This window comes from Symphalangus syndactylus, chromosome 12, assembly GCF_028878055.3.
Source record: "Symphalangus syndactylus isolate Jambi chromosome 12, NHGRI_mSymSyn1-v2.1_pri, whole genome shotgun sequence".
NCBI lineage: Eukaryota > Metazoa > Chordata > Mammalia > Primates > Hylobatidae > Symphalangus > Symphalangus syndactylus.
This window is the reverse complement of record NC_072441.2, coordinates 127297443-127314229: the sequence shown is the minus strand read 5'-3', so window position 1 is coordinate 127314229 and position 16787 is coordinate 127297443. Positions and strand designations below refer to the sequence as shown.

General features: G+C 38.6%; 1 protein-coding gene and 1 pseudogene across 2 annotated transcripts in view; one reads left to right on the top strand and one right to left on the bottom strand.

The window, feature by feature from the left end:
• The window catches only part of FAF1 (Fas associated factor 1), a 502796-nt gene that overhangs the window by 324408 nt on the left and 161601 nt on the right, over positions 1 to 16787 (bottom strand). The window lies entirely within an intron of this gene.
• On the top strand, positions 6036 to 15129 carry LOC129468795 (prohibitin 1-like; annotated as a pseudogene).

Genomic DNA, 16787 nt, shown 5'->3' with positions numbered 1-16787 from the left:
GGCAAGGTGGATACAGAAGCAAGAACCAACTGTATGCTGCCAAAAAGAGAACCATCACATGTGCAATGACACCCACTGGCTAAAAGTAAAGGGACAGAGAAAAATCTACCAAGTCAACAGAAAACGTAACAAAGCAGGGGTTGCTATTCTAACTTCAGACAAAACACACTTTAAACCAAAAAGATTAAAAAAAGATAAAGAAGGGCATTACATAATGCTAAAGGGTTCAATTTGACAAGAAGACCTAACTATCCTAAATATATGCACCAAACGTAAAAGCACCCAGATTTATATAGCAAGTTCTTAGAGATCTACAAAGAGACTTAAGATAACCACACAATAACAGTAGAAGACTTCAACACCCCACTGATAGAATTAGATCACTGAGGCAGAAGACTAACAAAGATAAGATCGGAACTCGATATTAGACCAAATGAACCTGATAGATATCTACAGAACTCTACACCCAAAAACAACAAAATATATATTCTTCTCATCTGTACATGGCACATACTCTAAATTCCATCACATAATTGGCCATAAAACAATCCTTAGCAAATTAAAAAAAAAATCAAAACAATAGCAATTACATTACTGAACCAGTGCAATAAAAATAGAAATTGATAGTAAGAAAATCACTCAAAAGCATATAATTTAATGGAAATTAAACAACTATCCTGAATGACTATGGGGTAAATAATCAAATAAAGGCAGAATTAAGGCAATTCTTTGAAACTAATGAGATCAAAGATGCAATGTAACAGAAACTCTGGGACACAGCTTAAGCAGTGTTAAGAGAAAAGTTTATAACACTAAATGTCCACAGCAAAAAAGTTGGAAAGACCTCAAATTAACAATCTAACATCACACATCCCACCTAGAGGAACTAGAGAAACAAGAGGAAACCAATTACAAAGCTAGGAGAAGACAAGAAATAACCAAAATCAAAGCTGAAGGAAACTGAGACATAAAAAAATATACAAAAGATTGAGTCCAGGAATTAGTTCCTTGAAAGAATATGACTGACAGACTGCTAAGTAGACTTAAAAAAAAAAAAAAAACAGGAGAGAGAGAGAGAGAGAGAGAGCTCCAAATAAACACAGTCAAAAATGACAAAGAGGACATTACCACCAAACCCACAGAAATACAAAAAACCCTCAGAGACTACTATGAACACCTCTATGCACAAACTAGAAAACATAGAAGAAATGAATAAATTCCTGGAAACATACAACCTCCCAAGATTAGACCAGGAAGGTCCAATCTGGATAGACCAACAGTAAAGTGAAATTGAATGAATAATAAAAAGCCTACCAACCAGACAATGCCCAGGACCAGATGAGCTCACAGCTGAATTCTACCAGATGCATAGAGTGGAACTGGTATTGTTCCTACTAAAACTATTCCAAATACTTGAGGAAGCTCCTCCCAAACTCATTTTATGAGGTCAGCATCATCCTGACACCAAAACCTGGCAGAGACACAACAAAAAATGAAAGCTTCAGGCCAGTATCACTGATGAACATGGATACAAAAATCCTTAACAAAATACTAGCAAACCAAATCCAGCAACATATCCAGAAGCTAATCCTTCATGATCAAGTGGACTTTATCCCTGGGGTGCAAGGTTGGTTTAATATATGCAAATCAATTAATTGATTTACCACATAAACAGAACTATAAGCAAAAACCACATGATCATTTCAACAGATACAGAAAAGGCTTTCAATAAAATTCAACATGCTTCACGTTAAAAACCCTCAACAGGCCGGGTGTGGTGGCTCACGCCTATGATCCCAGCACTTTGGGAAGCCAAAGCAGGTGGATCACTTGAGGTCAGGAGTTTGAGACCAGCCTGGCCAATATAGTGAAACTCCATCTCTACTAAAAATACAAAAATTAGCTGGGCGTGGTGGCCCATGCCTATAGTCCCAGCTACTTGGGAGGCTAAGGCAAGAGAATCACTTGAACCCGGGAGGCGGAGGTTGCAGTGAGCCGAGATCACGCCACTGCACTCCAGCCTGAGTAACACAGTGAGACTCTGTATTAAAAAAAAAAAAAAAACAAAAAACCTTCAACAAACTAGGCACTGAAGAAACATACTTCAAAATATTAAGAACCATCTATGAAAAACCCACAGCCAACATCATACTGAATGAGCAAAAGTTAGAAGCATTCCCCTTGAAACCAGAACAAGAAAAGGATGCCCTCTCTCACCACTCTATTCAACATACACAGCACTGGAAGTCCTAGCCAGAGCAATCAGGCAAGAGAAAGAAATAAAAGGCATCCAAATAGGAAGAGAGGAAGTCAAACTATCTCTGTTTGCAGATGATATGATAGTATACCTAGGAAACCCCACAGTATCTGTCCAAAAGCTACTAACTCTGATAAACAACTCCAGCAATGTTTCAGGATACAAAATCAATGTACGAAAATCAGTACCATTTCTATATACCTACAATGTCCAAGCTGAGAGTCAATCCAAGAACACAATCTTATTTACAGTAGCCACAAGGAAATGCAATACCTAGTAATACAGCTAACTAGGGAGGTGAAAGATCTCTACAATGAGAATTACAAAAGACTGCATGAAGATATCAGATATGACACAAAGAAATTAAAAAACATTTCATGCTCAATAGGAAGCATGAATATTATGAAAATGGCCATACTGCGCAGAGCAATTTACAGATTCAATGCTATTTCTACCAAACTACCAAGGACATTCTTCACACAATTAGAAAAGACTATTTTAAAATTCATATGGAACTAAAAAGGAGCCTGAATAGCTAAGATAATCCTAAGCAAAAAAACCTAAGCAGAAAGCTGGAGGCACCACGTTACCCAACTTCAAACTATACTACAAGGCTGCAGTAACCGTAACAGCACGTTACTGGTATAAAAACAGACACACAGACTCATGGAATGGAGAGCCCCGAAATAATGCTGCACATCTACAACCATCTGATCTTCGACAAAGTTGACAAAAACAAATGAGGAAAGGCTCCCTATTCTATAAATGGTGTTGGGGTAGCTAGTTAGTCATATGCAGAAGACTGAAACTGGACCCCTTCCTTACAGCATATACAAAAATCAACTTAAGATGGATTAAAGACTCAAATGTAAAACATAAAACTATAAAAACCCTAGAAGACAACCTAGAAGATACCATTCTGGACATAGGCCCTGACAAAGATTTCATAACAAAGACGTCAAAAGCAATTCCAACAAAAACAAAAATTGACAAATGAGACCTAATTAAACTAAAGAGCTTCTGCACAGCAAAAGAAACCATCAACAGAGTAATCACACAACCTACAGAATGGGAGAAAATATCTGCAACCTACAGAATGGGAGGAGATACTTGCATCCAATAAAGGTCTAATATCCAGAATCTATAAGAAACTTAAATTAATGAGCAAAAAACAAACAACCCCATTAAAAAGTGGGCAAAGGACACAATCAGATACTTTTTGAAAGAAGCCATATATATGGCCAAAAAAGCATACACAAAATGCTCAGTATCACTAATTATCAGAGAAATGCAAGTCAAAACCACAATGAGATACCATATTATACCAGTCAGAATGGCTGTTATTAAAAACGAAAAATAATGGGCCCAGCACAGTGGCTCATGCCTGTAATCCCAGCACTTTGGGAGGCTGAGGCAGGCGGAACACCTGAGGTCAGGAGTTCAGGACCAGCCTGGCCAACATGGTGAAACCCCATCTCTACTAAAAATACAAAAATTAGCTGGGAGTGGTGGTGGGCGCATGTAATCCCAGCTACTCAAGAGGCTGAGGCAGGGGAATCACTTGAACCTGGGAGGCGGAGGTTGCAGTGAGCCGAGATCATGCCATTGCACTCTAGCCTGGGTGATAAGAGTGAAACTCCATCTCCAAAAAACAAACAAACAAACAAAATGCCAATTATGTTTAATTTTGAAATTTCTCTTCTAAACGCAAAAAAAAATTGACAGAAGTAGAGCTCTTGGGAAAAAGCAGATTATGGACAAGTTGTAGGGAAATACAGAAAAAGATTACATGTAGGTAAGTATAATAGTGAAAAACTGTGGATGTTGCTCAACTGCAAGTAACATTTTTTCTCAAGTTGATCACTGTCTTTTAATGTATAATACCATAAAAGTCCTTAGTAAAACCAATATTCTGAAAAATAAACAAATAAATAAATAAATAAATAAATAATAGATGCTGGCAAGGTTGCTAAGAAAAGGGAATGCTTATACACTGTTGGTGGGAATGTAAATTAGTTCAGCCTTTGTGGAAAGCAGTTTGGCAATCTCTCAAAGAACTTAAGAAAGAATTACCATCCTACCACACAATCCTATTACTGGGTATATACACAAAGGAATATTAATCATCACACTATAAAAGACACATGTACTCATATGTTCATTGCAACACTATTCACAATAGCTAAGACATGGAATTAACCTAAATACTCATCAATGGTAGACTGGATGAAGAAAATGTCATACATTTACACCATGGAATACACCACAGCCATAAAAAAAGAATGAGATCATGTCCTCTGCAGCAACATGGATGGAGCTGGAGGGCATTATTCTAAATGAACTAACACAGGAACAGAAAACCAAATATTGCATGTTTTCACTTACAAGTGGGAGCTAAACACTGAGCACACATGGACACAAAGAAAAGGACAACAGACACTGGGGACTACTTGAGAGTGGAGAGTGGGAGGAGGGTGAAGATCAAAAAAACTATCTATCAGGTACTATGCTTATTACCTGGGTGATGAAATAATCTGCACACCATACCCCAGTGACACACAACTTACCTATATAACAAACCTGCTCATGTACCCCTGAACCTAAAATAAACTTTAAAATAAATAAAATAAATAATCATTAGGGCAAACACTCATTAACATCTAATTAATAAAATTTTTAAAATAAAAAACAAAAGCACTCTGGGATAAGGCTACTCAAGAACAAGAAATGATTTAATAGCAAAGACTACAAGACAATGCCCACTGGCTTTCCCTATGTACTATTCTGACATCACTAACTGAAAGATGTAACTCCTGTATATCTTGCTACTTATAGACATAAGTTTACATTTAAAATGCTTTAACATAACACCTACAATTAAAAAAGAATTATAAATATGTGAGTATTTTGAGGTTCTGGACAAAGGATTCCAGGAAGCTCAGCTGGGGAAAATTGTTTGAGCCTAGGAGTTTGAGGCTTCAGTGGGGCATGACTGCATCACTGCATTCTAGCCTAGGCGACAGAGTGAGACTCTGTTTTTACTTTAAGTACAACATTTAAAAATGTGACATCAGATCCAGCCATCCCACTTCTGAGTCTATAGCCAAAGTAATTAAAATGTGTTGAAGAGATGTCTGCACTTCCGTGCTCGTTGCAGGATTATTCACGATAGCCAAGAGATAAGAACAATCTATGTGCCTGTCAATAGATGAACGGATACAAAAATGTGATATATACACAATGGAATACTATTCAGCCTTAAAAAAAGAACAAAATTCTGTCATTTGCAACAACATGAATGAGTCTAGAGAACATTCTGCTACGTGAAATAAGCCAAGCACAGAAAGACAAATATCGCATGCTCTCACTTACATACGGAATCTAAACATCTGAATCCACATATGAAGTAGAGGTTAGAATGGTAGAGGTAGAATGCATCACTGCATTCTAGCCTAGGCGACAGAGTGAGACTCTGTTTTTACTTTAAGTACAACATTTAAAAATGTGACATCAGATTCAGCCATCCCACTTCTGAGTCTATAGCCAAAGTAATTAAAATGTGTTGAAGAGATGTCTGCACTTCCGTGTTCGTTGCAGGATTATTCACGATAGCCAAGAGATAAGAACAATCTATGTGCCCGTCAATAGATGAACGGATATAGGGTGAGCTCCGTGGATAAAGGGGAAATATCAATCAGAGGGTCTCTTTGATCAGTTAGATAGAAGGAAAATATTCTGGTGATCTAACGCACAGTAAGGTGAATACAGTTAAGAAATAATGTTATCACTCAAAATTGCTAAAAGGGTGGATTTTAAGTCTCACCACAAAGAAATGGTAAGTATATGAGATGATAGATATGAATTTGCTCATTCTACAATGTACGCATGTATTGAAACATCACATTGTACCTCATAAACATATACACTTATTAAACATCAATTTAAAAATCTAAAGCTGAATTAAAGAATATTTCTAATGCACAAATAAAAATAAACTATGCACATTGAGACCACAGTTTGAGATTCAGGTTTTAAAATGACCCAATAATAAATTATTTGGGGAGTACACAATTGATGGCACGGAGGCAACAGACATCACTTTGCAGGTGGACTAAGCAATACTACTAACACACAACATTTGCTGTCTTTCTTCCCCCAAAATACAAGCTATAATCAATTGCATTGTCATTTCATGCTCATAGCATCTTTCAAGACACACAAAATTGTCACTCTTTCCTTCTTTTCACATGTACTAATAACAGAAGAACATTTAACTGGTATTTATTATTCATAAAGCATGGCTGAGGCATGTGGGGGAGGGATAAGGCATTTGCCAAACACTACAGCTAGTAAGAGTCACAGAGTCAAGATCAGAATCTAAATTTATAGATTCAGGACAAAACCTGGTTTGAAATAACCTGAACTACTTTTTCAGACTGAAAATGCACTTGCTAAATGTTTTAAATCTTTCCATATTCAACCTGATTTCTTAAAAACTAAAATAGTATCCAATATAACAAAAGTAGCTTTAAGAAAGGTCAAAAAGAGAAAAAATAAGATAAATGGTTCAAATAATAACAGACCTATTTTTCTCCTATATCTCAAAAATAAAATTAAAGCTATGCCTACTAGGCTCCAGTAAATTAGGTTTGTTAACAGCACTGACTTAACAAACTTTATTAAACAAACAGCTGCATGTTAGATTCAATCTATTGCTAGATCTTAGAGACCTAACAATATACAATAATCCCTACCCTCAAAGAGATTACAATACTTCACATCAGACATCATTTTATAGGAGGACAAATGCTTGAAAATAATTCTTTAAATTTATTCAAGATAAGAAAACAGAATTCAGGTTTTGGGTATTGAAATGAAACTGCAATAAGGACCCTAAAAACATTAACAACCCAGTGAAATTACCACTAGATGTCACTGTGATCCAAAGTTCTTAGCTGCCTTTGGGCTCGCTTTCAAACCTTGTTGCATCTTCCTGGTAATAACGTGGAAAAGGTGCGTAATCTGATTGAGCATCTCTTTGCATTGTATTATTTATATGTATACAGCTACAGAAAAAATATTATTTATATAATTCCAGTAACACTGAAATGAGTTATATCTATAATAATTCTATTGCTGGTCACATAAACTTCAATGAGTGTACATTTTTAAAATTTCCTATGATGGATGAATATATACACATATATTCATATACTCATTTATTGGGCCATTTGTTTCCTCAACAAGCACTACCCTGTGCCAAACACTGTGCTAGAATAAAGAATCTAGAGAGGAATAAGACCTGCTCTCTAAGTGTGAGGAGTTAACATTCACAAGGAAAATCTGAACCACAAAGGGTAAGATGTGTTAAATCCATGTTTAAAGCATATACAAAATTTTATGGGATCATAGGGGATGATTCAACTTAACTGTATGTCCAGAAAGGTTAGGAAAGGCTTCATAGAAGAGGAAATATTTACATGGGATCTTGGAAGCTGTGTAGGAGTTTTCTAGAAAGCTAAAGCAAGAAAAGGTCTATCAAACAGAATAGGGGAAATACAGAGCCACTGAAAGGCACATGTGGAGATGTGTGTTTTAGAAAAATCACTACAGGGCAACTATATAGAAAAGATGGACTAAAGGAAGAAAGAAACGAACATATGGAAATCAGGGGAATTATTTTAATTCATGAAAGAAATTCTTGAACTGTAACAAAGGGGGATGAAAAATAAAGGACAGATTCAGTCATAATGTGATAGAATTCACAAAACTTTATTGACTAAATGCAGTGAAGTCAGAAAAAAATTCTATCAAGTCTAAGTATTATCCTTAAGTATGCCTTCCATAGTTACACATACAAACATGCCAACAGGGAAAACAGAGAAAGTATATAACATGATTCTCTGCCTGCCATAATACTCATAATAAGGCAATAACTATAATCCAGAACAAATAAAACTGGAACAGCTAGAAGAAGCAGGAGCAAGTACATATCATATAATAACAATATCTGATTTAAAATTCATTTTGAGTCAAACTGTCTTTATAGTATGTCCATAACTATGAAGAATATGACTGGAAATATTTTAAAGCTTTATCATAGAAGTATATGAAAGAACTTCCAGGAATCACTTTTCGTAAACTTTTGGCTTTATCATCCACTGTAAAAGCTAACTTATGCTCAAGTATGATAGAGTAGGAACAGTCAAGCTGTCATTCGGTTTGAAAACAAATACAATTAAGACAGCTACAGACACATTATAAATACAACTGGACTCAAAATGAATTTTAAGCCAATATGTATCTACTCCTGCTTCTAGCTCTTCCAGTTTTATTTGTTCTGGATTATAGTTTTACCTTATTATGAATCATATGGCAGGCAGAGAATCATGTTATATACTTTCTCTCTGATATACTTAAAGTGTAACATTAACATATATAATCCAGAGAAGCCAGCCATTTCTGATCACCACACTTGAAATAAGCAGAGGATTTTTTTCTTAGTTGAAAAAATACTTAATGTGATCAAAATATCCATGAAGTTCCACCATACACAAAATAGTCCATCAAAAAAAAGAACCAGGGTTTTTTGAGGTGATACACTATTCACTCACATGAATCAGACACATGAAACAAGATGGCAGTTAAAATTTATTTAATATATAATTGCATTCCAGTTTTCTTAAAACAAAAAAAAAATCTGAGGTAATTTTAAGATTTAAAAGAAAAAGTGTGATGTGAAACTAAATTTGCCCCCCTTGGATAATAAAAATATTTGTCATTAAACTAAGAAAGTAAAGGCTAAATCATATCCCTTTCAGTGGTTCCCGACTAATAAACCCGAGATGCCTTAGCAATACTACTAAAAATCCATAGAACAAGAAGCATCATCAATTCTGACCAATTAATATTGTAAAGATAAATAACATTACTTTTAAAATGTCAACAGAGGAGGTTTGGTGATTTAAAAAAAAAAATACAGAATCAGCCAGTGTAAGTAGCTCATACCTGTAATCCCAGCACTTTGGGAGACTGAGGCGGGAGGACTGCTTGAGCCCAAGAGTTTAAGACCAGCCTGGGCAACATAGTGAGACCCCATCTATAAAAATGACAATAATAAAAAATTAAATAATATAGGCTGTCAAGTTGGCTCACACCTGTAATCCCAGTGCTTTAGGAGGCCAAGGAAGGAGAATCACATGAGGCCAGGAGTTCAAGAACAGCCTGGGCAACAAAATGAGACCCCATTTCTTCAAAAAGTGAAAAAAAAAAAAATTAGCCAAACGTGGTGGTGTGCACCTGTAGTCTCAGCACTCAGGAAGCTGAGGTGGGTGGGAGGATCACTTGAGCCTAGGAGTTCAAGCTTAACAGTGAACTATGGTTGTATCACTACATTCCAACCTGGGTGACACAGCAAGACTCTGTCATTTAAGAGAAAAAAATCATTTTAAGTCACATGAATTAAAAAATGCCATAGTGAATTTGTAACTGCATTTCATTATTATATATTTCCTAAGTCAACACTATAAAAATATTTTTTCAAAGAGACCTTAAATTGGAAAAAAATGAAAAAACACAGATATGGTAAACTATACCAGAGGTATCCTCAATGCAGCTAAGAAAATTTCATAAGTTTGGACAATCAACCTGAAATAAGAATGCAGATGGCTACCAAATTAGAAAAAAGATTTCCAGCCTGTTATGAGGCCTAAATTCGAAATGAACTTTGGAACCTGAATTCATTTTAAGAAAAAAAAAAAAAAAAGGAAATTCAGAAAGGATCAAGAATATGGCTAAAATTTTAAAGATTAACCAGATTAAGTGATGGCAAGGAAAGGGAGTAACTGGAACCCTGTTCTACTGGTGGAAAGTGAATTGGTTCAACGATTTTATAAAAATGTTTTGCTACACCTGCTAACTCTAAACAAACATATATCCTTATGCTATGATTCAGTAGCTCCACTTGAAGGTCAGCAGAAGAATGTTTATGTACGCCAAAAACATGTACAAGAATGTTCACAGCAGCTTGATAACACTAGAAAGAATCCAAATATCTATCACCAGTAGAATGGGTAATTTACGGTATTTTCATATAATAGAATTCTACACAGCAATTAGAATGAATGAATTACTGAATCTCAAAGACATAATATTGAGTGAAAGAAGCTAAACACAGTATACAATGTATGATTTCAATTATACGAAGGTCAAAATACACAAATGCAATCCAAGGTGACAAACGTCAAAACAGTGGTTTCAGAGGGGAGATTAAATAGCTATAGGGGGAATGAGAGAGGCTTCTGAGGTGCAAGAAATATTTTCTATCTGGATCTGGGTGGTGGTGGTTCCAAGGGTACAAACTTAATATTTACATATAATTGACCCTTGAATAATGGGGGTGGGGAGGTTAGGGTACCAACCCTTCCACACAGTCAAAAATCTAGGTGTAGCTTTTGACTCTCCAAAAACTTACTAATGGCCTACTGTTGACCAGAAATCTTACTGATAACATAAACCATTGATTAACAAATCTTTTGTACATTATGTGCATTATATATACATTACCCACAATAAACTAGAGAAAAGAAAATGTTATTAAGAAATCCAAAATATATTTACTATTCATTAAGTGAAAGTGGATCATCTTTCTCACTGTCTTCATGTTGAACAGACTGAAGAGAAGGAGGAAGGGGAGGGGTTGGTCTTGCTATCTCAGGGCTCGCAGAGACAGTAGAAAATTTACTTGTGCCCAGGAGTTCAAGGCCACAGTAAACTAAGAGTGTGCCACTGCACTTCAGCCTGAGTGACAGAGCAAGACCATCCCTTAAAAAAGCAAAACAACACACACACACACACACACACAATACAGCTTGCCACATCGATTAACTTCCTTTCATGAAAAGTTTTGCTGTAACATATGATGCTGTCTGATAGTATTACCCACACTAGAACTTCTTTTACAGTTGGAGTCAATTCTCTCAAACCCTGCCACTGTTTTATCAATTAAGTTTATGTCACATTCTAAATCCTTTTTTTGTCATTTCAACCATGTTTATGCATAGCATCTTCATCAGCAATAGATTACATCTCAAGAAACCACTTTGTTTGCTCTTCCATCCAAGTTTTATGAGACTGCAGCAATTCAGTCACGACTTCAGGCTCCTCTTCTAATTCTTTTGCTATTTCTACCACATCCGCAGTTACTTCCTCCACTAAAGTCCTGAACTCCTCAAAGTCATCCATGAAGGTTGAAATCAGCTTCTTCCAAACTCCTATTAATGTTGACCTCCTCCCATGAATCATGAGTGTTCTTCATGGCATCTTAGAATGGTGAGTCCCTTCTAGATGGTTTTCAATGTACTTTGCCAAAATCCATCAGAAGAATCACTACATATGGCAGCTATAGCCTTATGAAATGTATTTCTTGAATAACAAGACTTGAAATTTGAAATTATTCCATGATCTATGGGCTGCAGAACTGATACTGTGTTAGCAGGCAGGAAGACAATATCAAGCTCCCTGTATATATTGATATCTAAATATATATTTAGATATGAGATAAATATATAAAATTATATACAAAATACTCTATAAAATATGTAAATGAATACAAAATTTTAAAAAATATAATTTGTGACACCAATAATAAAAAAAAGCTTGGAGGTGGAGGGAAGTAAAAGAGTATTTGTATGTGATTGAAGTTAGATTGTTATCAGCTTAAAACAGATTCATATAACTATAAGATGTCTCACGGAAATCGCAGATGATACATTTTTTAAAAATTAGAAAAGAGCTGGGTGCAGTGGTGCACACCTGTCATCCCAGCTATTCAGGAGGCTGAGGCAGAAGGATCACTTGAACCAGGGAATTCAAGACCAGCCTGGGCCACTTAGTGAGAGCCTGTCTCTTAAAAAAAGAAAAAGAAAAAAAAGGAATCAAAGCATATCACTACAAGCATGCATGCACAGACACACACACACACACACACATACACAGAGGACATAAAAGAGGAAGTGTAGCGGGATCTACAAGAAAGAAAACACATAAGAAAATGTTCACAGTAAGTCCTTTCCTATCAGTAATTGCTTTAAATTTAAATGGATTAAACTTCCCAACCAAAAGACAAAGTAGATGAATGGATATAAAAACAAGATCTAATTCCTTCCTTCCTTCCTTCCTTCCGTCCTCCCTCCCTCCCTCTCTCTCTCTCTCTCTCTTTCTTTCTTTTCCCTCTGTGGCCCAGGCTGGAATCTAGTCGGCTCACTGCATACCCCCTGCCTCTGGCTCCCGTGATTGTCCTGCCTCGGCCTGCGGGCTACCTGGGATTGCCGGCGAGCGCCACCACCGCTGCCTGCTTTTTCTCCTTTGGCTGGAGGCGCGGTTTCGCCATGTTGGCCAGGCTGGTCTGCAGCTCCTGACCCCGAGTGCTCTCCTCGGCCTCCCGAGGTGCTGGGACTGCAGACGGAGTCTCGCTCACTCGGTGCTCGGTGTTGCCCGGGCTGGAGTGCGGTGGCGTGGTCTTGGCTTGCTGCAGCCTCCGTCTCCCAGCAGCCTGCCTTGGCCTCCCAGGGTGCTGGGATTGCAGCCCCTGCCCAGCCACCTATCGTCTGGGAAGTGAGGAGCGCCTCTGCCCGGCCACCCATCGTCTGGGAAGTGAGGAGCGCCTCTGCCCGGCCGCCCCGTCTGGGAAGTGAGGAGCGCCTCTGCCCGGCCGCCCCGTCTGGGAAGAAGTGAGGAGCGCCTCTGCCCGGCCGCCCCGTCTGGGAAGTGAGGAGCGCCTCTGCCCGGCCGCCCCGTCTGGGAAGAAGTGAGGAGCGCCTCTGCCTGGCCGCCCCGTCTGGGAAGTGAGGAGCGCCTCTGCCCGGCCGCCCCGTCTGGGAAGTGAGGAGCGCCTCTGCCCGGGCGCCCCGTCTGGGAAGTGAGGAGCGCCTCTGCCCGGCCACCCATCGTCTGGGAAGTGAGGTGCGCCTCTGACCGGCCGCCACCCCGTCTAGGAAGTGAGGAGCGTCTCTGCCCGGCCGCCCCGTCTGGGAAGTGAGGAGCGCCTCTGCCTGGCCGCCCCGTCTGGGAAGAAGTGAGGAGCGCCTCTGCCCGGCCGCCCCGTCTGGGAAGAAGTGAGGAGCGCCTCTGCCCGGCCGCCCCGTCTGGGAAGTGAGGAGCGCCTCTGCCCGGCTGCCCCGTCTGGGAAGTGAGGAGCGCCTCTGCCCGGCTGCCCCGTCTGGGATGTGGGGAGCGCCTCTGCCTGACTGCCCCGTCTGGGAGGTCTACCACGGAGGCCAGAAGCAATGTGGGGGCTGGACGTGGTGGCTCACGCCTGTAGTCCTGGCGCTCTGGGAGGCCGAGGCGGGTTGATCATTTCAGGCTAGGAGTTCGAGATCAGCCTGGCCAACATGGCGAAACATACGAAAAATACAACAGACAAACCAACCAACCAACCTAGCGACAACAAAACAGGTCTACCCTGGAGTCATACTCTAATATTTTCCTCCCTTTCTGATCCTTTATCCCACTTTCTTTTTCTTCCTCTTCCTTCTCCTTCTTCTTTGTCAAATAGAGGATTGAGTTATTATCATTGATCCACACAAAGTCCCTCTCTCATTCATTTTCTTTAATTCCCATTCCCCATTTCTATTCCCCGTCTTCCCATGTGCAACCTTCCTAATATGTTTGATACGCATCTTTTTGTTTGTATGTATTTTTAGAAAATGTTTATTGTTTTGTGTGCAAAAAAAATTAATTAAAAAAAACAAGATCTAATTATATGCTGATTACAATAGACTCACTTTAGATTTATGGACATGCAAAGTCTGAAAATGAAAAGATAGAAAAAGATACCCCAATGTATAGCTGGGGAATTCATGTGGAGGTCAGAGTGGACGCAGGTGTGAGAGGGTCCAGCAGAAGGAAACATAGCTGCCAAAGGGTTTTAGCCCATCAGCAAGTTTGACCTGGCCTTAGCCATAGCAGAAAGTATGGTGAACTCTGCCTCATATAATGTGGATGCTGGGTACAGAGCTATCATCTTTGACCGATCCCATGGAGCACACAACACTGGTAGAGACAGGGACTCACCTTCTCATCCCCTGGGTATGGAAACCAATGATCTTTGACTGTCACTCTTGACCACACAACATGCCAATCATCACTGGTGGCAAAAATTTACAGAATGTCAGTGTCATACTGCACATCCTCTTTCAGCCTGTCTCTAGCCAGCTTCCTCACATCTTCATCAGCATCAGAGAGCATTATGATGAGCATATGCTGCCACCTATCATCACAGAAATCCTCAAGTCAGTGGTGACTTGCTGTGATGCTGGAGAACAAATCACCCCGAGAGAGCTGGTCTCCACACAGGTGAGTGATGGACTTACAGAGTGAGCAGCCACCTTTGGGTTTATCCTGGATAACGTGTCCTTGATGCATCTTACCTTCAGGAGGAGTCACAGAAGTGGTGGAAGCCAAACACATGGCTCAGCAGGAAGCAGAGAGGGCCAGAATTGTGGTGGAAAAGGCTGAGCAGCAGGAACAGGAGGTCATCATCTCTGCCGAGGGTGACTCCAAGGCAGCTTAGCTGATTGCCAACTCATTGGCCACTGTGGTTGACAGCCTGATTGAACTGTGCAAGCTGGGAGTCACAGAGGACATTGAGTACCAGCTCTCACACTCTCAGAACATCATTTACCTGCTGCCAGGGTAGTCAATACTCCTCCAGGTGCCCCGGTGAGGGTCTACCCTGCCTGTACCTCTTTGGCCAACTAGGCCAGAGCCTCAGTGATTCTTACCACCACCTTCTTTCTGCCTCCACCCCAGAAATCACTGTGAAATTTCATGATTGGCTTAAAGTGAAGGAAATAAAAGTAAAATCACTTCAAAAAGAAAAAGAAAAAAAAAGATACTCCATGGGAATGGTAATAAAAAGAAAGTAGGGGGTGCCATATTTATATCAAACGAAATAGAGTTTAAGTAAAAAACTGTCACAGGAGATAAAGACATTATATAATGATAAAATGGTCAATTCACCAGGAAGATATCCACAAATATATATGCATCCAATACTAAAGTACCCAAATATATGAAGAAAACATTGACAAAACTAAAGGGAAAAACAGATACCAACATAATTATAGTGGGAGATTTCAACACCCCATTTTCAATAACGAATAGAAATATCCAGACCAGATGATCAATATGGAGACTGAAGACTTGAACAATGCTATCAACCAAATAGATCTAACAGACATATACTGAACATCCATTCTACCACAGCAGAATACACATTCTTCTCAAGTGCAGAGAATATTCTATGATATAGCACATATTACGCCATAAAAAAGTCTTAAACTTAAGATGACTGAAATCATATTAAGTATCCTTCCCAACCAAAATAAAGCAAAAACTAAACAATAACAGAAGGAAAACTGGAAAAGTCACAGATACAGTCATGTTCCTCATAACAATGTTTCCATCAACAATGACCACATATATTACACCAAGGTGGTCCTGAGCTGAATAACTCCTATCATCTAGTGACATCTTAGCCACTGTAACGTTGTAGCACATTATTCACAAATTTTTGGTGATGCTGGTATAAACAAACCTACTGCACTGCCAGTAATATAAAAGTATAGCACATAGAATCGTATATAGTACATAATACTTGATAATGATAATAAACAACTATGTTACTGGTTTATGTATTCACTATACTATACTTTTTATTGTTATTTTAAAGTATACACTTTCTTTTTTTTTTTTTTTAAGTTAACGGTAAAACAGGCTCAGGCTAGTCCTTCAGGAAGTATTCTAAAGGTATTATTACCCATAGCAGATGACACCTCTATGTCTGTTACTGCCTCTGAAAACCTTCCAGTGAGACAAGATGTGGAAGTGGAAAACAGTGATACTGATGATCCTGACCCTGTGTAGGCCTAGGTAATGTGTGTGTTTGTGTCTTAGTTTTTAACAAAAAAGTTTTAAAAGTTAAAAAATAATAATTAAAAATTTTCAAAACAAAAAAGCTTACAGAAAAAGGATATAAAGAAAAAAACATTTGTACAACTGTACAATGTGTGTTTTCAGCAAGGTGTTATAAAAATGTCAAAAAGTTTTTTATTTTTATTTTTAAAGTAGAGACAAGGTCTCGTTATGTTACCCAGGCTGGTCTCAAATTCCTGGGCTCCAGCAATCCTCCCACCTAGGCCTCCCAAAGTGCTGGGATTACTGGCATGAGCTACTGTGCCCATCCTCAAAAAGTTTTAAAAGTTTTAAAATTTATAAAGTAAAAAAGTTACAGTAAGCTAAGGTTAATTCGTTATTAAAGAAATATATTTTTTAATAAATTTAGTGTAGCCTAGGAGTACAGTGCTTATAAAGTCTGCATCAGTGTACAGTAATGTCCTAAGTCTTCACATTCACTCACTGCTCACTCATTGAGAGCAACTTCCAGTACTGCACACTCCATTCATAGTAAGCATCCTATTAAAGTGTTACTTTTTATACCATATTTTAATATACAGAAATAATAGGAAAA